Source organism: Pleuronectes platessa, chromosome 21 (assembly GCF_947347685.1).
Source record: "Pleuronectes platessa chromosome 21, fPlePla1.1, whole genome shotgun sequence".
In the NCBI taxonomy this organism is placed as follows: Eukaryota; Metazoa; Chordata; class Actinopteri; order Pleuronectiformes; family Pleuronectidae; genus Pleuronectes; species Pleuronectes platessa.
In genome coordinates, this window is record NC_070646.1 from 19,563,421 (window position 1) to 19,591,347 (window position 27,927).

A 27,927-nucleotide genomic window follows, 5' to 3' on the forward strand; every position below is an offset into this window, starting at 1 on the left:
TTTTGTTCAAGGAACTTGTGGTCAAAAACGTTAAGGGTAAAACTTACTCTGTAATCTGATAATTTTCTCAGACCTAGGTTGTTTTCATAGTAGAGGGTTTTACTTCTCATTAAACATATTCTTGCATTTTGATGTTTCTATTGTGATGGGAGGTTATATGGAAGAAGCCCGGCTAGCTCAGTTCGGTAGAGCATGAGACTCTTAATCTCAGGGTCGTGGGTTCGAGCCCCACGTTGGGCTATTGAGCTTTTAAGAATAGGAAATGAGCACCCGCATGCTGATCAAAGTCTTAGTTCTACTAAAGCTTAAATTGTTCCTTATTAAAGGAAACATCAGAGCATATACATAACATAGGTTTCAGACACACCAATCAAACATCTAAAGCTGATAAGAAAATTATGTTTTGGATTGAATCCATCAATTTGTCTAAATTATATCCTAAACTAGAATTGCAAACTGCAAGCGACTCGATCCCTAACCAATGAATAGCATGAGTGTGCTTGATCTTCTGGCGAAAGAGTTAGGCAGCCTTGTTCAGGCTGGTTTTGTTCAAGGAACTTGTGGTCAAAAACGTTAAGGGTAAAACTTACTCTGTAAACTGATCATTTTCTCAGACCTAGGTTGTTTTCATACTAGAGGGCTTTACTTCTCATGAAATATATTCTTGCATTCTAACATCTCCATCGTGATGTGAAGATTCAAGGTAGAAGCCAGGCTAGCTAAATTCGGTAGAGCATGAGACTCTTAATGTCAGGGTCGTGGGTTCGAGCCCCACGTTGGGCTATGAAGCTTTTAAGATTAGGAATTGAGCACCAGCATGCTGATCAAAGTCTTAGCTTAAAAGACTCTTTATTAAAGGAAACATCAGAGCATATACATTCCATAGGTATCACACACACCAATTAAACATCAACGGCTGATCAGAAAATTATGTATATATTGAATCCATCAATTTGTCTAGTTTATATAGCTTAACTATAATGGAAAACTGCAACAGATTGAAGCCATAACAATTAACAAGCATACATGTGTTTTATCTTCTGGCGAAAGAGTTAGGCAAGGTGGTTCAGGCTGGTTTTGTTCACGGAACTTGTGGTCAAAAACGTTAAGGGTAAAATTTACTCTGTAATCTGATCATTTTCTCAGAGCTAGGTTGTTTTCATAGTAGAGGGTTTTACTTCTCATTAAACATATTCTTGCATTTTGATGTTTCTATTGTGATGGGAGGCTATATGGAAGAAGCCAGGCTAGCTCAGTTCGGTAGAGCATGAGACTCTTAATCTCAGGGTCGTGGGTTCGAGCCCCACTTTGGGCTATTGAGCTTTCAAGAATAGGAATTGAGCACCCGCATGTTGATCAAAGTCTTAGTTCTACTAAAGCTTAAATTGTTCCTTATTAAAGGAAACATCAGAACATTTATATAACGTAGGTTTCATATACACCAATCAAACATCTACAGCTAATAAGAAAATTATGTTTTGGATTGAATCCCTCAATTTGTCTAGATTATATCCTAAACTAGGATTGAAAACTGCAAGAGACTCGATCCCTAACCAATGAATAGCATGAGTGTGCTTGATCTTCTGGCGAAAGAGTTAGGCAGCCTGGTTCAGGCTGGTTTTGTTCAAGGAACTTGTGGTCAAAAACGTTAAGGGTAAAACTTACTCTGTAATCTGATAATTTTCTCAGACCTAGGTTGTTTTCATAGTAGAGGGTTTTACTTCTCATTAAACATATTCTTGCATTTTGATGTTTCTATTGTGATGGGAGGTTATATGGAAGAAGCCCGGCTAGCTCAGTTCGGTAGAGCATGAGACTCTTAATCTCAGGGTCGTGGGTTCGAGCCCCACGTTGGGCTATTGAGCTTTCAAGAATAGGAATTGAGCAACTGCATGTTGTTCAGAGTCTTAGTTCTACTAAAGCTTACATTGTTCCTTATGAAAGGGAACATTTATATAACGTAGGTTTCAGACACACCAATCAAACATCTACAGCTGATAAGAAAATTATGTTTTGGATTGAATCCATCAATTTGTCTAGATTATATCCTAAACTAGGATTGAAAACTGCAAGAGACTCGATCCCTAACCAATGAATAGCATGAGTGTGCTTGATCTTCTGGCGAAAGAGTTAGGCAGCCTGGTTCAGGCTGGTTTTGTTCAAGGAACTTGTGGTCAAAAACGTTAAGGGTAAAACTTACTCTGTAATCTGATAATTTTCTCAGACCTAGGTTGTTTTCATAGTAGAGGGTTTTACTTCTCATTAAACATATTCTTGCATTTTGATGTTTCTATTGTGATGGGAGGTTATATGGAAGAAGCCCGGCTAGCTCAGTTCGGTAGAGCATGAGACTCTTAATCTCAGGGTCGTGGGTTCGAGCCCCACGTTGGGCTATTGAGCTTTTAAGAATAGGAAATGAGCACCCGCATGCTGATCAAAGTCTTAGTTCTACTAAAGCTTAAATTGTTCCTTATTAAAGGAAACATCAGAGCATATACATAACATAGGTTTCAGACACACCAATCAAACATCTAAAGCTGATAAGAAAATTATGTTTTGGATTGAATCCATCAATTTGTCTAAATTATATCCTAAACTAGAATTATAAACTGCAAGCGACTCGATCCCTAACCAATGAATAGCATGAGTGTGCTTGATCTTCTGGCGAAAGAGTTAGGCAGCCTGGTTCAGGCTGGTTTTGTTCAAGGAACTTGTGGTCAAAAACGTTAAGGGTAAAACTTACTCTGTAAACTGATCATTTTCTCAGACCTAGGTTGTTTTCATACTAGAGGGCTTTACTTCTCCTGAAATATATTCTTGCATTCTAACATCTCCATCGTGATGTGAAGTTTCAAGGTAGAAGCCAGGCTAGCTAAATTCGGTAGAGCATGAGACTCTTAATGTCAGGGTCGTGGGTTCGAGCCCCACGTTGGGCTATGAAGCTTTTAAGATTAGGAATTGAGCACCAGCATGCTGATCAAAGTCTTAGCTTAAAAGACTCTTTATTAAAGGAAACATCAGAGCATATACATTCCATAGGTATCACACACACCAATTAAACATCAACGGCTGATCAGAAAATTATGTATATATTGAATCCATCAATTTGTCTAGTTTATATAGCTTAACTATAATGGAAAACTGCAACAGATTGAAGCCATAACAATTAACAAGCATGCATGTGTTTTATCTTCTGGCGAAAGAGTTAGGCAAGATGGTTCAGGCTGGTTTTGTTCACGGAACTTGTGGTCAAAAACGTTAAGGTTAAAACTTACTCTGTAATCTGATCATTTTCTCAGAGCTAGGTTGTTTTCATAGTAGAGGGTTTTACTTCTCATTAAACATATTCTTGCATTTTGATGTTTCTATTGTGATGGGAGGTTATATGGAAGAAGCCAGGCTAGCTCAGTTGGGTAGAGCATGAGACTCTTAATCTCAGGGTCGTGGGTTCGAGCCCCACGTTGGGCTATTGAGCTTTCAAGAATAGGAATTGAGCAACTGCATGTTGTTCAAAGTCTTAGTTCTACTAAAGCTTACATTGTTCCTTATGAAAGGAAACATCAGAACATTTATATAACGTAGGTTTCAGACACACCAATCAAACATCTACAGCTGATAAGAAAATTATGTTTTGGATTGAATCCATCAATTTGTCTAGATTATATCCTAAACTAGGATTGAAAACTGCAAGAGACTCGATCCCTAACCAATGAATAGCATGAGTGTGCTTGATCTTCTGGCGAAAGAGTTAGGCAGCCTGGTTCAGGCTGGTTTTGTTCAAGGAACTTGTGGTCAAAAACGTTAAGGGTAAAACTTACTCTGTAATCTGATAATTTTCTCAGACCTAGGTTGTTTTCATAGTAGAGGGTTTTACTTCTCATTAAACATATTCTTGCATTTTGATGTTTCTATTGTGATGGGAGGTTATATGGAAGAAGCCCGGCTAGCTCAGTTCGGTAGAGCATGAGACTCTTAATCTCAGGGTCGTGGGTTCGAGCCCCACGTTGGGCTATTGAGCTTTTAAGAATAGGAAATGAGCACCCGCATGCTGATCAAAGTCTTAGTTCTACTAAAGCTTAAATTGTTCCTTATTAAAGGAAACATCAGAGCATATACATAACATAGGTTTCAGACACACCAATCAAACATCTAAAGCTGATAAGAAAATTATGTTTTGGATTGAATCCATCAATTTGTCTAAATTATATCCTAAACTAGAATTGCAAACTGCAAGCGACTCGATCCCTAACCAATGAATAGCATGAGTGTGCTTGATCTTCTGGCGAAAGAGTTAGGCAGCCTTGTTCAGGCTGGTTTTGTTCAAGGAACTTGTGGTCAAAAACGTTAAGGGTAAAACTTACTCTGTAAACTGATCATTTTCTCAGACCTAGGTTGTTTTCATACTAGAGGGCTTTACTTCTCATGAAATATATTCTTGCATTCTAACATCTCCATCGTGATGTGAAGATTCAAGGTAGAAGCCAGGCTAGCTAAATTCGGTAGAGCATGAGACTCTTAATGTCAGGGTCGTGGGTTCGAGCCCCACGTTGGGCTATGAAGCTTTTAAGATTAGGAATTGAGCACCAGCATGCTGATCAAAGTCTTAGCTTAAAAGACTCTTTATTAAAGGAAACATCAGAGCATATACATTCCATAGGTATCACACACACCAATTAAACATCAACGGCTGATCAGAAAATTATGTATATATTGAATCCATCAATTTGTCTAGTTTATATAGCTTAACTATAATGGAAAACTGCAACAGATTGAAGCCATAACAATTAACAAGCATACATGTGTTTTATCTTCTGGCGAAAGAGTTAGGCAAGGTGGTTCAGGCTGGTTTTGTTCACGGAACTTGTGGTCAAAAACGTTAAGGGTAAAATTTACTCTGTAATCTGATCATTTTCTCAGAGCTAGGTTGTTTTCATAGTAGAGGGTTTTACTTCTCATTAAACATATTCTTGCATTTTGATGTTTCTATTGTGATGGGAGGCTATATGGAAGAAGCCAGGCTAGCTCAGTTGGGTAGAGCATGAGACTCTTAATCTCAGGGTGGTGGGTTCGAGCCCCACGTTGGGCTATTGAGCTTTCAAGAATAGGAATTGAGCAACTGCATGTTGTTCAAAGTCTTAGTTCTACTAAAGCTTACATTGTTCCTTATGAAAGGAAACATCAGAACATTTATATAACGTAGGTTTCAGACACACCAATCAAACATCTACAGCTGATAAGAAAATTATGTTTTGGATTGAATCCATCAATTTCTCTAGATTATATCCTAAACTAGGATTGAAAACTGCAAGAGACTCGATCCCTAACCAATGAATAGCATGAGTGTGCTTGATCTTCTGGCGAAAGAGTTAGGCAGCCTGGTTCAGGCTGGTTTTGTTCAAGGAACTTGTGGTCAAAAACGTTAAGGGTAAAACTTACTCTGTAATCTGATAATTTTCTCAGACCTAGGTTGTTTTCATAGTAGAGGGTTTTACTTCTCATTAAACATATTCTTGCATTTTGAGGTTTCTATTGTGATGGGAGGTTATATGGAAGAAGCCCGGCTAGCTCAGTTCGGTAGAGCATGAGACTCTTAATCTCAGGGTCGTGGGTTCGAGCCCCACGTTGGGCTATTGAGCTTTTAAGAATAGGAAATGAGCACCCGCATGCTGATCAAAGTCTTAGTTCTACTAAAGCTTAAATTGTTCCTTATTAAAGGAAACATCAGAGCATATACATAACATAGGTTTCAGACACACCAATCAAACATCTAAAGCTGATAAGAAAATTATGTTTTGGATTGAATCCATCAATTTGTCTAAATTATATCCTAAACTAGAATTGCAAACTGCAAGCGACTCGATCCCTAACCAATGAATAGCATGAGTGTGCTTGATCTTCTGGCGAAAGAGTTAGGCAGCCTTGTTCAGGCTGGTTTTGTTCAAGGAACTTGTGGTCAAAAACGTTAAGGGTAAAACTTACTCTGTAATCTGATCATTTTCTCAGAGCTAGGTTGTTTTCATAGTAGAGGGTTTTACTTCTCATTAAACATATTCTTGCATTTTGATGTTTCTATTGTGATGGGAGGTTATATGGAAGAAGCCAGGCTAGCTCAGTTGGGTAGAGCATGAGACTCTTAATCTCAGGGTCGTGGGTTCGAGCCCCACGTTGGGCTATTGAGCTTTCAAGAATAGGAATTGAGCAACTGCATGTTGTTCAAAGTCTTAGTTCTACTAAAGCTTACATTGTTCCTTATGAAAGGAAACATCAGAACATTTATATAACGTAGGTTTCAGACACACCAATCAAACATCTACAGCTGATAAGAAAATTATGTTTTGGATTGAATCCATCAATTTGTCTAGATTATATCCTAAACTAGGATTGAAAACTGCAAGAGACTCGATCCCTAACCAATGAATAGCATGAGTGTGCTTGATCTTCTGGCGAAAGAGTTAGGCAGCCTGGTTCAGGCTGGTTTTGTTCAAGGAACTTGTGGTCAAAAACGTTAAGGGTAAAACTTACTCTGTAATCTGATAATTTTCTCAGACCTAGGTTGTTTTCATAGTAGAGGGTTTTACTTCTCATTAAACATATTCTTGCATTTTGATGTTTCTATTGTGATGGGAGGTTATATGGAAGAAGCCCGGCTAGCTCAGTTCGGTAGAGCATGAGACTCTTAATCTCAGGGTCGTGTGTTCGAGCCCCACGTTGGGCTATTGAGCTTTTAAGAATAGGAAATGAGCACCCGCATGCTGATCAAAGTCTTAGTTCTACTAAAGCTTAAATTGTTCCTTATTAAAGGAAACATCAGAGCATATACATAACATAGGTTTCAGACACACCAATCAAACATCTAAAGCTGATGAGAAAATTATGTTTTGGATTGAATCCATCAATTTGTCTAAATTATGTCCTAAACTAGAATTGCAAACTGCAAGCGACTCGATCCCTAACCAATGAATAGCATGAGTGTGCTTGATCTTCTGGCGAAAGAGTTAGGCAGCCTTGTTCAGGCTGGTTTTGTTCAAGGAACTTGTGGTCAAAAACGTTAAGGGTAAAACTTACTCTGTAATCTGATCATTTTCTCAGAGCTAGGTTGTTTTCATAGTAGAGGGTTTTACTTCTCATTAAACATATTCTAGCATTTTGATGTTTCTATTGTGATGGGAGGTTATATGGAAGAAGCCAGGCTAGCTCAGTTGGGTAGAGCATGAGACTCTTAATCTCAGGGTCGTGGGTTCGAGCCCCACGTTGGGCTATTGAGCTTTCAAGAATAGGAATTGAGCAACTGCATGTTGTTCAAAGTCTTAGTTCTACTAAAGCTTACATTGTTCCTTATGAAAGGAAACATCAGAACATTTATATAACGTAGGTTTCAGACACACCAATCAAACATCTACAGCTGATAAGAAAATTATGTTTTGGATTGAATCCATCAATTTGTCTAGATTATATCCTAAACTAGGATTGAAAACTGCAAGAGACTCGATCCCTAACCAATGAATAGCATGAGTGTGCTTGATCTTCTGGCGAAAGAGTTAGGCAGCCTGGTTCAGCCTGGTTTTGTTCAAGGAACTTGTGGTCAAAAACGTTAAGGGTAAAACTTACTCTGTAATCTGATAATTTTCTCAGACCTAGGTTGTTTTCATAGTAGAGGGTTTTACTTCTCATTAAACATATTCTTGCATTTTGATGTTTCTATTGTGATGGGAGGTTATATGGAAGAAGCCCGGCTAGCTCAGTTCGGTAGAGCATGAGACTCTTAATCTCAGGGTCGTGGGTTCGAGCCCCACGTTGGGCTATTGAGCTTTTAAGAATAGGAAATGAGCACCCGCATGCTGATCAAAGTCTTAGTTCTACTAAAGCTTAAATTGTTCCTTATTAAAGGAAACATCAGAGCATATACATAACATAGGTTTCAGACACACCAATCAAACATCTAAAGCTGATAAGAAAATTATGTTTTGGATTGAATCCATCAATTTGTCTAAATTATATCCTAAACTAGAATTGCAAACTGCAAGCGACTCGATCCCTAACCAATGAATAGCATGAGTGTGCTTGATCTTCTGGCGAAAGAGTTAGGCAGCCTTGTTCAGGCTGGTTTTGTTCAAGGAACTTGTGGTCAAAAACGTTAAGGGTAAAACTTACTCTGTAAACTGATCATTTTCTCAGACCTAGGTTGTTTTCATACTAGAGGGCTTTACTTCTCATGAAATATATTCTTGCATTCTAACATCTCCATCGTGATGTGAAGATTCAAGGTAGAAGCCAGGCTAGCTAAATTCGGTAGAGCATGAGACTCTTAATGTCAGGGTCGTGGGTTCGAGCCCCAAGTTGGGCTATGAAGCTTTTAAGATTATGAATTGAGCACCAGCATGCTGATCAAAGTCTTAGCTTAAAAGACTCTTTATTAAAGGAAACATCAGAGCATATACATTCCATAGGTATCACACACACCAATTAAACATCAACGGCTGATCAGAAAATTATGTATATATTGAATCCATCAATTTGTCTAGTTTATATAGCTTAACTATAATGGAAAACTGCAACAGATTGAAGCCATAACAATTAACAAGCATACATGTGTTTTATCTTCTGGCGAAAGAGTTAGGCAAGGTGGTTCAGGCTGGTTTTGTTCACGGAACTTGTGGTCAAAAACGTTAAGGGTAAAACTTACTCTGTAATCTGATAATTTTCTCAGACCTAGGTTGTTTTCATAGTAGAGGGTTTTACTTCTCAATAAACATATTCTTGCATTTTGATGTTTGTATTGTGATGGGAAGTTATAAGGAAGAAGCCCGGCTAGCTCAGTTCGGCAGAGCATGAGACTCTTAATCTCAGGGTCGTGGGTTCGAGCCCTATTTGGGCTATTGAGCTTTCAAGAATAGGAATTGAGCACCCGCATGTTGATCAAAGTCTTAGTTCTACTAAAGCTTACATTGTTCCTTATGAAAGGAAACATCAGAACATTTATATAACGTAGGTTTCAGACACACCAATCAAACATCTACAGCTGATAAGAAAATTATGTTTTGGATTGAATCCATCAATTTGTCTAGATTATATCCTAAACTAGGATTGAAAACTGCAAGAGACTCGATCCCTAACCAATGAATAGCATGAGTGTGCTTGATCTTCGGGCGAAAGAGTTAGGCAGCCTGGTTCAGGCTGGTTTTGTTCAAGGAACTTGTGGTCAAAAACGTTAAGGGTAAAATTTACTCTGTAATCTGATAATTTTCTCAGACCTAGGTTGTTTTCATAGTAGAGGGTTTTACTTCTCATTAAACATATTCTTGCATTTTGATGTTTCTATTGTGATGGGAGGTTATATGGAAGAAGCCCGGCTAGCTCAGTTCGGTAGAGCATGAGACTCTTAATCTCAGGGTCGTGGGTTCGAGCCCCACGTTGGGCTATTGAGCTTTTAAGAATAGGAAATGAGCACCCGCATGCTGATCAAAGTCTTAGTTCTACTAAAGCTTAAATTGTTCCTTATTAAAGGAAACATCAGAGCATATACATAACATAGGTTTCAGACACACCAATCAAACATCTAAAGCTGATAAGAAAATTATGTTTTGGATTGAATCCATCAATTTGTCTAAATTATATCCTAAACTAGAATTGCAAACTGCAAGCGACTCGATCCCTAACCAATGAATAGCATGAGTGTGCTTGATCTTCTGGCGAAAGAGTTAGGCAGCCTTGTTCAGGCTGGTTTTGTTCAAGGAACTTGTGGTCAAAAACGTTAAGGGTAAAACTTACTCTGTAAACTGATCATTTTCTCAGACCTAGGTTGTTTTCATACTAGAGGGCTTTACTTCTCATGAAATATATTCTTGCATTCTAACATCTCCATCGTGATGTGAAGATTCAAGGTAGAAGCCAGGCTAGCTAAATTCGGTAGAGCATGAGACTCTTAATGTCAGGGTCGTGGGTTCGAGCCCCACGTTGGGCTATGAAGCTTTTAAGATTAGGAATTGAGCACCAGCATGCTGATCAAAGTCTTAGCTTAAAAGACTCTTTATTAAAGGAAACATCAGAGCATATACATTCCATAGGTATCACACACACCAATTAAACATCAACGGCTGATCAGAAAATTATGTATATATTGAATCCATCAATTTGTCTAGTTTATATAGCTTAACTATAATGGAAAACTGCAACAGATTGAAGCCATAACAATTAACAAGCATACATGTGTTTTATCTTCTGGCGAAAGAGTTAGGCAAGGTGGTTCAGGCTGGTTTTGTTCACGGAACTTGTGGTCAAAAACGTTAAGGGTAAAATTTACTCTGTAATCTGATCATTTTCTCAGAGCTAGGTTGTTTTCATAGTAGAGGGTTTTACTTCTCATTAAACATATTCTTGCATTTTGATGTTTCTATTGTGATGGGAGGTTATATGGAAGAAGCCAGGCTAGCTCAGTTCGGTAGAGCATGAGACTCTTAATCTCAGGGTCGTGGGTTCGAGCCCCACGTTGGGCTATTGAGCTTTTAAGAATAGGAAATGAGCACCCGCATGCTGATCAAAGTCTTAGTTCTACTAAAGCTTAAATTGTTCCTTATTAAAGGAAACATCAGAGCATATACATAACATAGGTTTCAGACACACCAATCAAACATCTACAGCTGATAACAAAATTATGTTTTGGATTGAATCCATCAATTTCTCTAGATTATATCCTAAACTAGGATTGAAAACTGCAAGAGACTCGATCCCTAACCAATGAATAGCATGAGTGTGCTTGATCTTCTGGCGAAAGAGTTAGGCAGCCTGGTTCAGGCTGGTTTTGTTCAAGGAACTTGTGGTCAAAAACGTTAAGGGTAAAACTTACTCTGTAATCTGATCATTTTCTCAGAGCTAGGTTGTTTTCATAGTAGAGGGTTTTACTTCTCATTAAACATATTCTTGCATTTTGATGTTTCTATTGTGATGGGAGGTTATATGGAAGAAGCCAGGCTAGCTCAGTTGGGTAGAGCATGAGACTCTTAATCTCAGGGTCGTGGGTTCGAGCCCCACGTTGGGCTATTGAGCTTTCAAGAATAGGAATTGAGCAACTGCATGTTGTTCAAAGTCTTAGTTCTACTAAAGCTTACATTGTTCCTTATGAAAGGAAACATCAGAACATTTATATAACGTAGGTTTCAGACACACCAATCAAACATCTACAGCTGATAAGAAAATTATGTTTTGGATTGAATCCATCAATTTGTCTAGATTATATCCTAAACTAGGATTGAAAACTGCAAGAGACTCGATCCCTAACCAATGAATAGCATGAGTGTGCTTGATCTTCTGGCGAAAGAGTTAGGCAGCCTGGTTCAGGCTGGTTTTGTTCAAGGAACTTGTGGTCAAAAACGTTAAGGGTAAAACTTACTCTGTAATCTGATCATTTTCTCAGAGCTAGGTTGTTTTCATAGTAGAGGGTTTTACTTCTCATTAAACATATTCTTGCATTTTGATGTTTCTATTGTGATGGGAGGTTATATGGAAGAAGCCAGGCTAGCTCAGTTGGGTAGAGCATGAGACTCTTAATCTCAGAGTCGTGGGTTCGAGCCCCACGTTGGGCTATTGAGCTTTCAAGAATAGGAATTGAGCAACTGCATGTTGTTCAAAGTCTTAGTTCTACTAAAGCTTACATTGTTCCTTATGAAAGGAAACATCAGAACATTTATATAACGTAGGTTTCAGACACACCAATCAAACATCTACAGCTGATAAGAAAATTATGTTTTGGATTGAATCCATCAATTTGTCTAGATTATATCCTAAACTAGGATTGAAAACTGCAAGAGACTCGATCCCTAACCAATGAATAGCATGAGTGTGCTTGATCTTCTGGCGAAAGAGTTAGGCAGCCTGGTTCAGGCTGGTTTTGTTCAAGGAACTTGTGGTCAAAAACGTTAAGGGTAAAACTTACTCTGTAATCTGATAATTTTCTCAGACCTAGGTTGTTTTCATAGTAGAGGGTTTTACTTCTCATTAAACATATTCTTGCATTTTGATGTTTCTATTGTGATGGGAGGTTATATGGAAGAAGCCCGGCTAGCTCGGTTCGGTAGAGCATGAGACTCTTAATCTCAGGGTCGTGGGTTCGAGCCCCACGTTGGGCTATTGAGCTTTCAAGAATAAGAATTGAGCAACTGCATGTTGTTCAAAGTCTTAGTTCTACTAAAGCTAACATTGTTCCTTATGAAAGGAAACATCAGAACATTTATATAACGTAGGTTTCAGACACACCAATCAAACATCTACAGCTGATAAGAAAATTATGTTTTGGATTGAATCCATCAATTTGTCTAGATTATATCCTAAACTAGGGTTGAAAACTGCAAGAGACTCGATCCCTAACCAATGAATAGCATGAGTGTGCTTGATCTTCTGGCGAAAGAGTTAGGCAGCCTGGTTCAGGCTGGTTTTGTTCAAGGAACTTGTGGTCAAAAACGTTAAGGGTAAAATTTACTCTGTAATCTGATAATTTTCTCAGACCTAGGTTGTTTTCATAGTAGAGGGTTTTACTTCTCATTAAACATATTCTTGCATTTTGATGTTTCTATTGTGATGGGAGGTTATATGGAAGAAGCCCGGCTAGCTCAGTTCGGTAGAGCATGAGACTCTTAATCTCAGGGTCGTGGGTTCGAGCCCCACGTTGGGCTATTGAGCTTTTAAGAATAGGAAATGAGCACCCGCATGCTGATCAAAGTCTTAGTTCTACTAAAGCTTACATTGTTCCTTATTAAAGGAAACATCAGAACATTTATATAACGTAGGTTTCAGACACACCAATCAAACATCTACAGCTGATAAGAAAATTATGTTTTGGATTGAATCCATCAATTTGTCTAGATTATATCCTAAACTAGGATTGAAAACTGCAAGAGACTCGATCCCTAACCAATGAATAGCATGAGTGTGCTTGATCTTCTGGCGAAAGAGTTAGGCAGCCTGGTTCAGGCTGGTTTTGTTCAAGGAACTTGTGGTCAAAAACGTTAAGGGTAAAACTTACTCTGTAATCTGATAATTTTCTCAGACCTAGGTTGTTTTCATAGTAGAGGGTTTTACTTCTCATTAAACATATTCTTGCATTTTGATGTTTCTATTGTGATGGGAGGTTATATGGAAGAAGCCCGGCTAGCTCAGTTCGGTAGAGCATGAGACTCTTAATCTCAGGGTCGTGGGTTCGAGCCCCACGTTGGGCTATTGAGCTTTTAACAATAGGAAATGAGCACCCGCATGCTGATCAAAGTCTTAGTTCTACTAAAGCTTAAATTGTTCCTTATTAAAGGAAACATCAGAGCATATACATAACATAGGTTTCAGACACACCAATCAAACATCTAAAGCTGATAAGAAAATTATGTTTTGGATTGAATCCATCAATTTGTCTAAATTATATCCTAAACTAGAATTGCAAACTGCAAGCGACTCGATCCCTAACCAATGAATAGCATGAGTGTGCTTGATCTTCTGGCGAAAGAGTTAGGCAGCCTTGTTCAGGCTGGTTTTGTTCAAGGAACTTGTGGTCAAAAACGTTAAGGGTAAAACTTACTCTGTAATCTGATCATTTTCTCAGAGCTAGGTTGTTTTCATAGTAGAGGGTTTTACTTCTCATTAAACATATTCTTGCATTTTGATGTTTCTATTGTGATGGGAGGTTATATGGAAGAAGCCAGGCTAGCTCAGTTCGGTAGAGCATGAGACTCTTAATCTCAGGGTCGTGGGTTCGAGCCCCACGTTGGGCTATTGAGCTTTTAAGAATAGGAAATGAGCACCCGCATGCTGATCAAAGTCTTAGTTCTACTAAAGCTTAAATTGTTCCTTATTAAAGGAAACATCAGAGCATATACATAACATAGGTTTCAGACACACCAATCAAACATCTACAGCTGATAACAAAATTATGTTTTGGATTGAATCCATCAATTTCTCTAGATTATATCCTAAACTAGGATTGAAAACTGCAAGAGACTCGATCCCTAACCAATGAATAGCATGAGTGTGCTTGATCTTCTGGCGAAAGAGTTAGGCAGCCTGGTTCAGGCTGGTTTTGTTCAAGGAACTTGTGGTCAAAAACGTTAAGGGTAAAACTTACTCTGTAATCTGATCATTTTCTCAGAGCTAGGTTGTTTTCATAGTAGAGGGTTTTACTTCTCATTAAACATATTCTTGCATTTTGATGTTTCTATTGTGATGGGAGGTTATATGGAAGAAGCCAGGCTAGCTCAGTTGGGTAGAGCATGAGACTCTTAATCTCAGGGTCGTGGGTTCGAGCCCCACGTTGGGCTATTGAGCTTTCAAGAATAGGAATTGAGCAACTGCATGTTGTTCAAAGTCTTAGTTCTACTAAAGCTTACATTGTTCCTTATGAAAGGAAACATCAGAACATTTATATAACGTAGGTTTCAGACACACCAATCAAACATCTACAGCTGATAAGAAAATTATGTTTTGGATTGAATCCATCAATTTGTCTAGATTATATCCTAAACTAGGATTGAAAACTGCAAGAGACTCGATCCCTAACCAATGAATAGCATGAGTGTGCTTGATCTTCTGGCGAAAGAGTTAGGCAGCCTGGTTCAGGCTGGTTTTGTTCAAGGAACTTGTGGTCAAAAACGTTAAGGGTAAAACTTACTCTGTAATCTGATCATTTTCTCAGAGCTAGGTTGTTTTCATAGTAGAGGGTTTTACTTCTCATTAAACATATTCTTGCATTTTGATGTTTCTATTGTGATGGGAGGTTATATGGAAGAAGCCAGGCTAGCTCAGTTGGGTAGAGCATGAGACTCTTAATCTCAGAGTCGTGGGTTCGAGCCCCACGTTGGGCTATTGAGCTTTCAAGAATAGGAATTGAGCAACTGCATGTTGTTCAAAGTCTTAGTTCTACTAAAGCTTACATTGTTCCTTATGAAAGGAAACATCAGAACATTTATATAACGTAGGTTTCAGACACACCAATCAAACATCTACAGCTGATAAGAAAATTATGTTTTGGATTGAATCCATCAATTTGTCTAGATTATATCCTAAACTAGGATTGAAAACTGCAAGAGACTCGATCCCTAACCAATGAATAGCATGAGTGTGCTTGATCTTCTGGCGAAAGAGTTAGGCAGCCTGGTTCAGGCTGGTTTTGTTCAAGGAACTTGTGGTCAAAAACGTTAAGGGTAAAACTTACTCTGTAATCTGATAATTTTCTCAGACCTAGGTTGTTTTCATAGTAGAGGGTTTTACTTCTCATTAAACATATTCTTGCATTTTGATGTTTCTATTGTGATGGGAGGTTATATGGAAGAAGCCCGGCTAGCTCGGTTCGGTAGAGCATGAGACTCTTAATCTCAGGGTCGTGGGTTCGAGCCCCACGTTGGGCTATTGAGCTTTCAAGAATAAGAATTGAGCAACTGCATGTTGTTCAAAGTCTTAGTTCTACTAAAGCTAACATTGTTCCTTATGAAAGGAAACATCAGAACATTTATATAACGTAGGTTTCAGACACACCAATCAAACATCTACAGCTGATAAGAAAATTATGTTTTGGATTGAATCCATCAATTTGTCTAGATTATATCCTAAACTAGGGTTGAAAACTGCAAGAGACTCGATCCCTAACCAATGAATAGCATGAGTGTGCTTGATCTTCTGGCGAAAGAGTTAGGCAGCCTGGTTCAGGCTGGTTTTGTTCAAGGAACTTGTGGTCAAAAACGTTAAGGGTAAAATTTACTCTGTAATCTGATAATTTTCTCAGACCTAGGTTGTTTTCATAGTAGAGGGTTTTACTTCTCATTAAACATATTCTTGCATTTTGATGTTTCTATTGTGATGGGAGGTTATATGGAAGAAGCCCGGCTAGCTCAGTTCGGTAGAGCATGAGACTCTTAATCTCAGGGTCGTGGGTTCGAGCCCCACGTTGGGCTATTGAGCTTTTAAGAATAGGAAATGAGCACCCGCATGCTGATCAAAGTCTTAGTTCTACTAAAGCTTACATTGTTCCTTATTAAAGGAAACATCAGAACATTTATATAACGTAGGTTTCAGACACACCAATCAAACATCTACAGCTGATAAGAAAATTATGTTTTGGATTGAATCCATCAATTTGTCTAGATTATATCCTAAACTAGGATTGAAAACTGCAAGAGACTCGATCCCTAACCAATGAATAGCATGAGTGTGCTTGATCTTCTGGCGAAAGAGTTAGGCAGCCTGGTTCAGGCTGGTTTTGTTCAAGGAACTTGTGGTCAAAAACGTTAAGGGTAAAACTTACTCTGTAATCTGATAATTTTCTCAGACCTAGGTTGTTTTCATAGTAGAGGGTTTTACTTCTCATTAAACATATTCTTGCATTTTGATGTTTCTATTGTGATGGGAGGTTATATGGAAGAAGCCCGGCTAGCTCAGTTCGGTAGAGCATGAGACTCTTAATCTCAGGGTCGTGGGTTCGAGCCCCACGTTGGGCTATTGAGCTTTTAACAATAGGAAATGAGCACCCGCATGCTGATCAAAGTCTTAGTTCTACTAAAGCTTAAATTGTTCCTTATTAAAGGAAACATCAGAGCATATACATAACATAGGTTTCAGACACACCAATCAAACATCTAAAGCTGATAAGAAAATTATGTTTTGGATTGAATCCATCAATTTGTCTAAATTATATCCTAAACTAGAATTGCAAACTGCAAGCGACTCGATCCCTAACCAATGAATAGCATGAGTGTGCTTGATCTTCTGGCGAAAGAGTTAGGCAGCCTTGTTCAGGCTGGTTTTGTTCAAGGAACTTGTGGTCAAAAACGTTAAGGGTAAAACTTACTCTGTAATCTGATCATTTTCTCAGAGCTAGGTTGTTTTCATAGTAGAGGGTTTTACTTCTCATTAAACATATTCTTGCATTTTGATGTTTCTATTGTGATGGGAGGTTATATGGAAGAAGCCAGGCTAGCTCAGTTGGGTAGAGCATGAGACTCTTAATCTCAGGGTCGTGGGTTCGAGCCCCACGTTGGGCTATTGAGCTTTCAAGAATAGGAATTGAGCAACTGCATGTTGTTCAAAGTCTTAGTTCTACTAAAGATTACATTGTTCCTTATGAAAGGAAACATCAGAACATTTATATAACGTAGGTTTCAGACACACCAATCAAACATCTACAGCTGATAAGAAAATTATGTTTTGGATTGAATCCATCAATTTGTCTAGATTATATCCTAAACTAGGATTGAAAACTGCAAGAGACTCGATCCCTAACCAATGAATAGCATGAGTGTGCTTGATCTTCTGGCGAAAGAGTTAGGCAGCCTTGTTCAGGCTGGTTTTGTTCAAGGAACTTGTGGTCAAAAACGTTAAGGGTAAAACTTACTCTGTAAACTGATCATTTTCTCAGACCTAGGTTGTTTTCATACTAGAGGGCTTTACTTCTCATGAAATATATTCTTGCATTCTAACATCTCCATCGTGATGTGAAGATTCAAGGTAGAAGCCAGGCTAGCTAAATTCGGTAGAGCATGAGACTCTTAATGTCAGGGTCGTGGGTTCGAGCCCCACGTTGGGCTATGAAGCTTTTAAGATTAGGAATTGAGCACCAGCATGCTGATCAAAGTCTTAGCTTAAAAGACTCTTTATTAAAGGAAACATCAGAGCATATACATTCCATAGGTATCACACACACCAATTAAACATCAACGGCTGATCAGAAAATTATGTATATATTGAATCCATCAATTTGTCTAGTTTATATAGTTTAACTATAATGGAAAACTGCAACAGATTGAAGCCATAACAATTAACAAGCATACATGTGTTTTATCTTCTGGCGAAAGAGTTAGGCAAGGTGGTTCAGGCTGGTTTTGTTCACGGAACTTGTGGTCAAAAACGTTAAGGGTAAAACTTACTCTGTAATCTGATAATTTTCTCAGACCTAGGTTGTTTTCATAGTAGAGGGTTTTACTTCTCAATAAACATATTCTTGCATTTTGATGTTTCTATTGTGATGGGAGGTTATATGGAAGAAGCCAGGCTAGCTCAGTTGGGTAGAGCATGAGACTCTTAATCTCAGGGTCGTGGGTTCGAGCCCCACGTTGGGCTATTGAGCTTTCAAGAATAGGAATTGAGCAACTGCATGTTGTTCAAAGTCTTAGTTCTACTAAAGCTTACATTGTTCCTTATGAAAGGAAACATCAGAACATTTATATAACGTAGGTTTCAGACACACCAATCAAACATCTACAGCTGATAAGAAAATTATGTTTTGGATTGAATCCATCAATTTGTCTAGATTATATCCTAAACTAGGATTGAAAACTGCAAGAGACTCGATCCCTAACCAATGAATAGCATGAGTGTGCTTGATCTTCTGGCGAAAGAGTTAGGCAGCCTGGTTCAGGCTGGTTTTGTTCAAGGAACTTGTGGTCAAAAACGTTAAGGGTAAAACTTACTCTGTAATCTGATAATTTTCTCAGACCTAGGTTGTTTTCATAGTAGAGGGTTTTACTTCTCATTAAACATATTCTTGCATTTTGATGTTTCTATTGTGATGGGAGGTTATATGGAAGAAGCCCGGCTAGCTCAGTTCGGTAGAGCATGAGACTCTTAATCTCAGGGTCGTGGGTTCGAGCCCCACGTTGGGCTATTGAGCTTTTAAGAATAGGAAATGAGCACCCGCATGCTGATCAAAGTCTTAGTTCTACTAAAGCTTAAATTGTTCCTTATTAAAGGAAACATCAGAGCATATACATAACATAGGTTTCAGACACACCAATCAAACATCTAAAGCTGATAAGAAAATTATGTTTTGGATTGAATCCATCAATTTGTCTAAATTATATCCTAAACTAGAATTGCAAACTGCAAGCGACTCGATCCCTAACCAATGAATAGCATGAGTGTGCTTGATCTTCTGGCGAAAGAGTTAGGCAGCCTTGTTCAGGCTGGTTTTGTTCAAGGAACTTGTGGTCAAAAACGTTAAGGGTAAAACTTACTCTGTAATCTGATCATTTTCTCAGAGCTAGGTTGTTTTCATAGTAGAGGGTTTTACTTCTCATTAAACATATTCTTGCATTTTGATGTTTCTATTGTGATGGGAGGTTATATGGAAGAAGCCAGGCTAGCTCAGTTGGGTAGAGCATGAGACTCTTAATCTCAGGGTCGTGGGTTCGAGCCCCACGTTGGGCTATTGAGCTTTCAAGAATAGGAATTGAGCAACTGCATGTTGTTCAAAGTCTTAGTTCTACTAAAGCTTACATTGTTCCTTATGAAAGGAAACATCAGAACATTTATATAACGTAGGTTTCAGACACACCAATCAAACATCTACAGCTGATAAGAAAATTATGTTTTGGATTGAATCCATCAATTTGTCTAGATTATATCCTAAACTAGGATTGAAAACTGCAAGAGACTCGATCCCTAACCAATGAATAGCATGAGTGTGCTTGATCTTCTGGCGAAAGAGTTAGGCAGCCTGGTTCAGGCTGGTTTTGTTCAAGGAACTTGTGGTCAAAAACGTTAAGGGTAAAACTTACTCTGTAATCTGATAATTTTCTCAGACCTAGGTTGTTTTCATAGTAGAGGGTTTTACTTCTCATTAAACATATTCTTGCATTTTGATGTTTCTATTGTGATGGGAGGTTATATGGAAGAAGCCCGGCTAGCTCAGTTCGGTAGAGCATGAGACTCTTAATCTCAGGGTCGTGTGTTCGAGCCCCACGTTGGGCTATTGAGCTTTTAAGAATAGGAAATGAGCACCCGCATGCTGATCAAAGTCTTAGTTCTACTAAAGCTTAAATTGTTCCTTATTAAAGGAAACATCAGAGCATATACATAACATAGGTTTCAGACACACCAATCAAACATCTAAAGCTGATGAGAAAATTATGTTTTGGATTGAATCCATCAATTTGTCTAAATTATGTCCTAAACTAGAATTGCAAACTGCAAGCGACTCGATCCCTAACCAATGAATAGCATGAGTGTGCTTGATCTTCTGGCGAAAGAGTTAGGCAGCCTTGTTCAGGCTGGTTTTGTTCAAGGAACTTGTGGTCAAAAACGTTAAGGGTAAAACTTACTCTGTAATCTGATCATTTTCTCAGAGCTAGGTTGTTTTCATAGTAGAGGGTTTTACTTCTCATTAAACATATTCTTGCATTTTGATGTTTCTATTGTGATGGGAGGTTATATGGAAGAAGCCAGGCTAGCTCAGTTGGGTAGAGCATGAGACTCTTAATCTCAGGGTCGTGGGTTCGAGCCCCACGTTGGGCTATTGAGCTTTCAAGAATAGGAATTGAGCAACTGCATGTTGTTCAAAGTCTTAGTTCTACTAAAGCTTACATTGTTCCTTATGAAAGGAAACATCAGAACATTTATATAACGTAGGTTTCAGACACACCAATCAAACATCTACAGCTGATAAGAAAATTATGTTTTGGATTGAATCCATCAATTTGTCTAGATTATATCCTAAACTAGGATTGAAAACTGCAAGAGACTCGATCCCTAACCAATGAATAGCATGAGTGTGCTTGATCTTCTGGCGAAAGAGTTAGGCAGCCTGGTTCAGCCTGGTTTTGTTCAAGGAACTTGTGGTCAAAAACGTTAAGGGTAAAACTTACTCTGTAATCTGATAATTTTCTCAGACCTAGGTTGTTTTCATAGTAGAGGGTTTTACTTCTCATTAAACATATTCTTGCATTTTGATGTTTCTATTGTGATGGGAGGTTATATGGAAGAAGCCCGGCTAGCTCAGTTCGGTAGAGCATGAGACTCTTAATCTCAGGGTCGTGGGTTCGAGCCCCACGTTGGGCTATTGAGCTTTTAAGAATAGGAAATGAGCACCCGCATGCTGATCAAAGTCTTAGTTCTACTAAAGCTTAAATTGTTCCTTATTAAAGGAAACATCAGAGCATATACATAACATAGGTTTCAGACACACCAATCAAACATCTAAAGCTGATAAGAAAATTATGTTTTGGATTGAATCCATCAATTTGTCTAAATTATATCCTAAACTAGAATTGCAAACTGCAAGCGACTCGATCCCTAACCAATGAATAGCATGAGTGTGCTTGATCTTCTGGCGAAAGAGTTAGGCAGCCTTGTTCAGGCTGGTTTTGTTCAAGGAACTTGTGGTCAAAAACGTTAAGGGTAAAACTTACTCTGTAAACTGATCATTTTCTCAGACCTAGGTTGTTTTCATACTAGAGGGCTTTACTTCTCATGAAATATATTCTTGCATTCTAACATCTCCATCGTGATGTGAAGATTCAAGGTAGAAGCCAGGCTAGCTAAATTCGGTAGAGCATGAGACTCTTAATGTCAGGGTCGTGGGTTCGAGCCCCACGTTGGGCTATGAAGCTTTTAAGATTAGGAATTGAGCACCAGCATGCTGATCAAAGTCTTAGCTTAAAAGACTCTTTATTAAAGGAAACATCAGAGCATATACATTCCATAGGTATCACACACACCAATTAAACATCAACGGCTGATCAGAAAATTATGTATATATTGAATCCATCAATTTGTCTAGTTTATATAGCTTAACTATAATGGAAAACTGCAACAGATTGAAGCCATAACAATTAACAAGCATACATGTGTTTTATCTTCTGGCGAAAGAGTTAGGCAAGGTGGTTCAGGCTGGTTTTGTTCACGGAACTTGTGGTCAAAAACGTTAAGGGTAAAACTTACTCTGTAATCTGATAATTTTCTCAGACCTAGGTTGTTTTCATAGTAGAGGGTTTTACTTCTCAATAAACATATTCTTGCATTTTGATGTTTGTATTGTGATGGGAAGTTATAAGGAAGAAGCCCGGCTAGCTCAGTTCGGCAGAGCATGAGACTCTTAATCTCAGGGTCGTGGGTTCGAGCCCTATTTGGGCTATTGAGCTTTCAAGAATAGGAATTGAGCACCCGCATGTTGATCAAAGTCTTAGTTCTACTAAAGCTTACATTGTTCCTTATGAAAGGAAACATCAGAACATTTATATAACGTAGGTTTCAGACACACCAATCAAACATCTACAGCTGATAAGAAAATTATGTTTTGGATTGAATCCATCAATTTGTCTAGATTATATCCTAAACTAGGATTGAAAACTGCAAGAGACTCGATCCCTAACCAATGAATAGCATGAGTGTGCTTGATCTTCGGGCGAAAGAGTTAGGCAGCCTGGTTCAGGCTGGTTTTGTTCAAGGAACTTGTGGTCAAAAACGTTAAGGGTAAAATTTACTCTGTAATCTGATAATTTTCTCAGACCTAGGTTGTTTTCATAGTAGAGGGTTTTACTTCTCATTAAACATATTCTTGCATTTTGATGTTTCTATTGTGATGGGAGGTTATATGGAAGAAGCCCGGCTAGCTCAGTTCGGTAGAGCATGAGACTCTTAATCTCAGGGTCGTGGGTTCGAGCCCCACGTTGGGCTATTGAGCTTTTAAGAATAGGAAATGAGCACCCGCATGCTGATCAAAGTCTTAGTTCTACTAAAGCTTAAATTGTTCCTTATTAAAGGAAACATCAGAGCATATACATAACATAGGTTTCAGACACACCAATCAAACATCTAAAGCTGATAAGAAAATTATGTTTTGGATTGAATCCATCAATTTGTCTAAATTATATCCTAAACTAGAATTGCAAACTGCAAGCGACTCGATCCCTAACCAATGAATAGCATGAGTGTGCTTGATCTTCTGGCGAAAGAGTTAGGCAGCCTTGTTCAGGCTGGTTTTGTTCAAGGAACTTGTGGTCAAAAACGTTAAGGGTAAAACTTACTCTGTAAACTGATCATTTTCTCAGACCTAGGTTGTTTTCATACTAGAGGGCTTTACTTCTCATGAAATATATTCTTGCATTCTAACATCTCCATCGTGATGTGAAGATTCAAGGTAGAAGCCAGGCTAGCTAAATTCGGTAGAGCATGAGACTCTTAATGTCAGGGTCGTGGGTTCGAGCCCCACGTTGGGCTATGAAGCTTTTAAGATTAGGAATTGAGCACCAGCATGCTGATCAAAGTCTTAGCTTAAAAGACTCTTTATTAAAGGAAACATCAGAGCATATATATTCCATAGGTATCACACACACCAATTAAACATCAACGGCTGATCAGAAAATTATGTATATATTGAATCCATCAATTTGTCTAGTTTATATAGCTTAACTATAATGGAAAACTGCAACAGATTGAAGCCATAACAATTAACAAGCATACATGTGTTTTATCTTCTGGCGAAAGAGTTAGGCAAGGTGGTTCAGGCTGGTTTTGTTCACGGAACTTGTGGTCAAAAACGTTAAGGGTAAAATTTACTCTGTAATCTGATCATTTTCTCAGAGCTAGGTTGTTTTCATAGTAGAGGGTTTTACTTCTCATTAAACATATTCTTGCATTTTGATGTTTCTATTGTGATGGGAGGTTATATGGAAGAAGCCAGGCTAGCTCAGTTCGGTAGAGCATGAGACTCTTAATCTCAGGGTCGTGGGTTCGAGCCCCACGTTGGGCTATTGAGCTTTTAAGAATAGGAAATGAGCACCCGCATGCTGATCAAAGTCTTAGTTCTACTAAAGCTTAAATTGTTCCTTATTAAAGGAAACATCAGAGCATATACATAACATAGGTTTCAGACACACCAATCAAACATCTACAGCTGATAACAAAATTATGTTTTGGATTGAATCCATCAATTTCTCTAGATTATATCCTAAACTAGGATTGAAAACTGCAAGAGACTCGATCCCTAACCAATGAATAGCATGAGTGTGCTTGATCTTCTGGCGAAAGAGTTAGGCAGCCTGGTTCAGGCTGGTTTTGTTCAAGGAACTTGTGGTCAAAAACGTTAAGGGTAAAACTTACTCTGTAATCTGATCATTTTCTCAGAGCTAGGTTGTTTTCATAGTAGAGGGTTTTACTTCTCATTAAACATATTCTTGCATTTTGATGTTTCTATTGTGATGGGAGGTTATATGGAAGAAGCCAGGCTAGCTCAGTTGGGTAGAGCATGAGACTCTTAATCTCAGGGTCGTGGGTTCGAGCCCCACGTTGGGCTATTGAGCTTTCAAGAATAGGAATTGAGCAACTGCATGTTGTTCAAAGTCTTAGTTCTACTAAAGCTTACATTGTTCCTTATGAAAGGAAACATCAGAACATTTATATAACGTAGGTTTCAGACACACCAATCAAACATCTACAGCTGATAAGAAAATTATGTTTTGGATTGAATCCATCAATTTGTCTAGATTATATCCTAAACTAGGATTGAAAACTGCAAGAGACTCGATCCCTAACCAATGAATAGCATGAGTGTGCTTGATCTTCTGGCGAAAGAGTTAGGCAGCCTGGTTCAGGCTGGTTTTGTTCAAGGAACTTGTGGTCAAAAACGTTAAGGGTAAAACTTACTCTGTAATCTGATCATTTTCTCAGAGCTAGGTTGTTTTCATAGTAGAGGGTTTTACTTCTCATTAAACATATTCTTGCATTTTGATGTTTCTATTGTGATGGGAGGTTATATGGAAGAAGCCAGGCTAGCTCAGTTGGGTAGAGCATGAGACTCTTAATCTCAGAGTCGTGGGTTCGAGCCCCACGTTGGGCTATTGAGCTTTCAAGAATAGGAATTGAGCAACTGCATGTTGTTCAAAGTCTTAGTTCTACTAAAGCTTACATTGTTCCTTATGAAAGGAAACATCAGAACATTTATATAACGTAGGTTTCAGACACACCAATCAAACATCTACAGCTGATAAGAAAATTATGTTTTGGATTGAATCCATCAATTTGTCTAGATTATATCCTAAACTAGGATTGAAAACTGCAAGAGACTCGATCCCTAACCAATGAATAGCATGAGTGTGCTTGATCTTCTGGCGAAAGAGTTAGGCAGCCTGGTTCAGGCTGGTTTTGTTCAAGGAACTTGTGGTCAAAAACGTTAAGGGTAAAACTTACTCTGTAATCTGATAATTTTCTCAGACCTAGGTTGTTTTCATAGTAGAGGGTTTTACTTCTCATTAAACATATTCTTGCATTTTGATGTTTCTATTGTGATGGGAGGTTATATGGAAGAAGCCCGGCTAGCTCGGTTCGGTAGAGCATGAGACTCTTAATCTCAGGGTCGTGGGTTCGAGCCCCACGTTGGGCTATTGAGCTTTCAAGAATAAGAATTGAGCAACTGCATGTTGTTCAAAGTCTTAGTTCTACTAAAGCTAACATTGTTCCTTATGAAAGGAAACATCAGAACATTTATATAACGTAGGTTTCAGACACACCAATCAAACATCTACAGCTGATAAGAAAATTATGTTTTGGATTGAATCCATCAATTTGTCTAGATTATATCCTAAACTAGGGTTGAAAACTGCAAGAGACTCGATCCCTAACCAATGAATAGCATGAGTGTGCTTGATCTTCTGGCGAAAGAGTTAGGCAGCCTGGTTCAGGCTGGTTTTGTTCAAGGAACTTGTGGTCAAAAACGTTAAGGGTAAAATTTACTCTGTAATCTGATAATTTTCTCAGACCTAGGTTGTTTTCATAGTAGAGGGTTTTACTTCTCATTAAACATATTCTTGCATTTTGATGTTTCTATTGTGATGGGAGGTTATATGGAAGAAGCCCGGCTAGCTCAGTTCGGTAGAGCATGAGACTCTTAATCTCAGGGTCGTGGGTTCGAGCCCCACGTTGGGCTATTGAGCTTTTAAGAATAGGAAATGAGCACCCGCATGCTGATCAAAGTCTTAGTTCTACTAAAGCTTACATTGTTCCTTATTAAAGGAAACATCAGAACATTTATATAACGTAGGTTTCAGACACACCAATCAAACATCTACAGCTGATAAGAAAATTATGTTTTGGATTGAATCCATCAATTTGTCTAGATTATATCCTAAACTAGGATTGAAAACTGCAAGAGACTCGATCCCTAACCAATGAATAGCATGAGTGTGCTTGATCTTCTGGCGAAAGAGTTAGGCAGCCTGGTTCAGGCTGGTTTTGTTCAAGGAACTTGTGGTCAAAAACGTTAAGGGTAAAACTTACTCTGTAATCTGATAATTTTCTCAGACCTAGGTTGTTTTCATAGTAGAGGGTTTTACTTCTCATTAAACATATTCTTGCATTTTGATGTTTCTATTGTGATGGGAGGTTATATGGAAGAAGCCCGGCTAGCTCAGTTCGGTAGAGCATGAGACTCTTAATCTCAGGGTCGTGGGTTCGAGCCCCACGTTGGGCTATTGAGCTTTTAACAATAGGAAATGAGCACCCGCATGCTGATCAAAGTCTTAGTTCTACTAAAGCTTAAATTGTTCCTTATTAAAGGAAACATCAGAGCATATACATAACATAGGTTTCAGACACACCAATCAAACATCTAAAGCTGATAAGAAAATTATGTTTTGGATTGAATCCATCAATTTGTCTAAATTATATCCTAAACTAGGATTGAAAACTGCAAGAGACTCGATCCCTAACCAATGAATAGCATGAGTGTGCTTGATCTTCTGGCGAAAGAGTTAGGCAGCCTTGTTCAGGCTGGTTTTGTTCAAGGAACTTGTGGTCAAAAACGTTAAGGGTAAAACTTACTCTGTAAACTGATCATTTTCTCAGACCTAGGTTGTTTTCATACTAGAGGGCTTTACTTCTCATGAAATATATTCTTGCATTCTAACATCTCCATCGTGATGTGAAGATTCAAGGTAGAAGCCAGGCTAGCTAAATTCGGTAGAGCATGAGACTCTTAATGTCAGGGTCGTGGGTTCGAGCCCCACGTTGGGCTATGAAGCTTTTAAGATTAGGAATTGAGCACCAGCATGCTGATCAAAGTCTTAGCTTAAAAGACTCTTTATTAAAGGAAACATCAGAGCATATACATTCCATAGGTATCACACACACCAATTAAACATCAACGGCTGATCAGAAAATTATGTATATATTGAATCCATCAATTTGTCTAGTTTATATAGCTTAACTATAATGGAAAACTGCAACAGATTGAAGCCATAACAATTAACAAGCATACATGTGTTTTATCTTCTGGCGAAAGAGTTAGGCAAGGTGGTTCAGGCTGGTTTTGTTCACGGAACTTGTGGTCAAAAACGTTAAGGGTAAAACTTACTCTGTAATCTGATAATTTTCTCAGACCTAGGTTGTTTTCATAGTAGAGGGTTTTACTTCTCAATAAACATATTCTTGCATTTTGATGTTTGTATTGTGATGGGAAGTTATAAGGAAGAAGCCCGGCTAGCTCAGTTCGGCAGAGCATGAGACTCTTAATCTCAGGGTCGTGGGTTCGAGCCCTATTTGGGCTATTGAGCTTTCAAGAATAGGAATTGAGCACCCGCATGTTGATCAAAGTCTTAGTTCTACTAAAGCTTACATTGTTCCTTATGAAAGGAAACATCAGAACATTTATATAACGTAGGTTTCAGACACACCAATCAAACATCTACAGCTGATAAGAAAATTATGTTTTGGATTGAATCCATCAATTTGTCTAGATTATATCCTAAACTAGGATTGAAAACTGCAAGAGACTCGATCCCTAACCAATGAATAGCATGAGTGTGCTTGATCTTCTGGCGAAAGAGTTAGGCAGCCTGGTTCAGGCTGGTTTTGTTCAAGGAACTTGAGGTCAAAAACGTTAAGGGTAAAACTTACTCTGTAATCTGATCATTTTCTCAGAGCTAGGTTGTTTTCATAGTAGAGGGTTTTACTTCTCATTAAACATATTCTTGCATTTTGATGTTTCTATTGTGATGGGAGGTTATATGGAAGAAGCCAGGCTAGCTCAGTTGGGTAGAGCATGAGACTCTTAATCTCAGGGTCGTGGGTTCGAGCCCCACGTTGGGCTATTGAGCTTTCAAGAATAGGAATTGAGCAACTGCATGTTGTTCAAAGTCTTAGTTCTACTAAAGCTTACATTGTTCCTTATGAAAGGAAACATCAGAACATTTA

At 38.4% G+C, this 27,927-nt stretch overlaps 19 non-coding genes across 19 annotated transcripts; all 19 read left to right on the plus strand.

Moving 5' to 3' along the window:
- Positions 1-166: 166 nt before the first annotated feature.
- Positions 167-240, plus strand: trnak-cuu (transfer RNA lysine (anticodon CUU)). The gene has a single exon. It is a non-coding gene; the product is annotated as a tRNA-Lys (tRNA).
- A 1,544-nt stretch (positions 241-1,784) lies between these two features.
- On the plus strand, positions 1,785-1,858 carry trnak-cuu (transfer RNA lysine (anticodon CUU)). The gene has a single exon. It is a non-coding gene; the product is annotated as a tRNA-Lys (tRNA).
- A 461-nt stretch (positions 1,859-2,319) lies between these two features.
- On the plus strand, positions 2,320-2,393 carry trnak-cuu (transfer RNA lysine (anticodon CUU)). The gene has a single exon. It is a non-coding gene; the product is annotated as a tRNA-Lys (tRNA).
- A 1,544-nt stretch (positions 2,394-3,937) lies between these two features.
- trnak-cuu (transfer RNA lysine (anticodon CUU)) lies at positions 3,938-4,011 on the plus strand. Its single transcript has one exon. It is a non-coding gene; the product is annotated as a tRNA-Lys (tRNA).
- A 1,544-nt stretch (positions 4,012-5,555) lies between these two features.
- trnak-cuu (transfer RNA lysine (anticodon CUU)) lies at positions 5,556-5,629 on the plus strand. Its single transcript has one exon. It is a non-coding gene; the product is annotated as a tRNA-Lys (tRNA).
- Positions 5,630-7,727: 2,098 nt separating this feature from the next.
- On the plus strand, positions 7,728-7,801 carry trnak-cuu (transfer RNA lysine (anticodon CUU)). The gene has a single exon. It is a non-coding gene; the product is annotated as a tRNA-Lys (tRNA).
- Positions 7,802-9,344: 1,543 nt separating this feature from the next.
- Positions 9,345-9,418, plus strand: trnak-cuu (transfer RNA lysine (anticodon CUU)). Its single transcript has one exon. It is a non-coding gene; the product is annotated as a tRNA-Lys (tRNA).
- Positions 9,419-12,048: 2,630 nt separating this feature from the next.
- trnak-cuu (transfer RNA lysine (anticodon CUU)) lies at positions 12,049-12,122 on the plus strand. The gene has a single exon. It is a non-coding gene; the product is annotated as a tRNA-Lys (tRNA).
- A 469-nt stretch (positions 12,123-12,591) lies between these two features.
- Positions 12,592-12,665, plus strand: trnak-cuu (transfer RNA lysine (anticodon CUU)). Its single transcript has one exon. It is a non-coding gene; the product is annotated as a tRNA-Lys (tRNA).
- A 469-nt stretch (positions 12,666-13,134) lies between these two features.
- Positions 13,135-13,208, plus strand: trnak-cuu (transfer RNA lysine (anticodon CUU)). The gene has a single exon. It is a non-coding gene; the product is annotated as a tRNA-Lys (tRNA).
- Positions 13,209-15,306: 2,098 nt separating this feature from the next.
- Positions 15,307-15,380, plus strand: trnak-cuu (transfer RNA lysine (anticodon CUU)). Its single transcript has one exon. It is a non-coding gene; the product is annotated as a tRNA-Lys (tRNA).
- A 469-nt stretch (positions 15,381-15,849) lies between these two features.
- Positions 15,850-15,923, plus strand: trnak-cuu (transfer RNA lysine (anticodon CUU)). The gene has a single exon. It is a non-coding gene; the product is annotated as a tRNA-Lys (tRNA).
- Positions 15,924-16,392: 469 nt separating this feature from the next.
- On the plus strand, positions 16,393-16,466 carry trnak-cuu (transfer RNA lysine (anticodon CUU)). The gene has a single exon. It is a non-coding gene; the product is annotated as a tRNA-Lys (tRNA).
- Positions 16,467-18,553: 2,087 nt separating this feature from the next.
- trnak-cuu (transfer RNA lysine (anticodon CUU)) lies at positions 18,554-18,627 on the plus strand. Its single transcript has one exon. It is a non-coding gene; the product is annotated as a tRNA-Lys (tRNA).
- A 2,098-nt stretch (positions 18,628-20,725) lies between these two features.
- Positions 20,726-20,799, plus strand: trnak-cuu (transfer RNA lysine (anticodon CUU)). The gene has a single exon. It is a non-coding gene; the product is annotated as a tRNA-Lys (tRNA).
- Positions 20,800-22,342: 1,543 nt separating this feature from the next.
- On the plus strand, positions 22,343-22,416 carry trnak-cuu (transfer RNA lysine (anticodon CUU)). Its single transcript has one exon. It is a non-coding gene; the product is annotated as a tRNA-Lys (tRNA).
- Positions 22,417-25,046: 2,630 nt separating this feature from the next.
- trnak-cuu (transfer RNA lysine (anticodon CUU)) lies at positions 25,047-25,120 on the plus strand. The gene has a single exon. It is a non-coding gene; the product is annotated as a tRNA-Lys (tRNA).
- A 469-nt stretch (positions 25,121-25,589) lies between these two features.
- trnak-cuu (transfer RNA lysine (anticodon CUU)) lies at positions 25,590-25,663 on the plus strand. Its single transcript has one exon. It is a non-coding gene; the product is annotated as a tRNA-Lys (tRNA).
- Positions 25,664-26,132: 469 nt separating this feature from the next.
- Positions 26,133-26,206, plus strand: trnak-cuu (transfer RNA lysine (anticodon CUU)). Its single transcript has one exon. It is a non-coding gene; the product is annotated as a tRNA-Lys (tRNA).
- Positions 26,207-27,927: the final 1,721 nt, after the last annotated feature.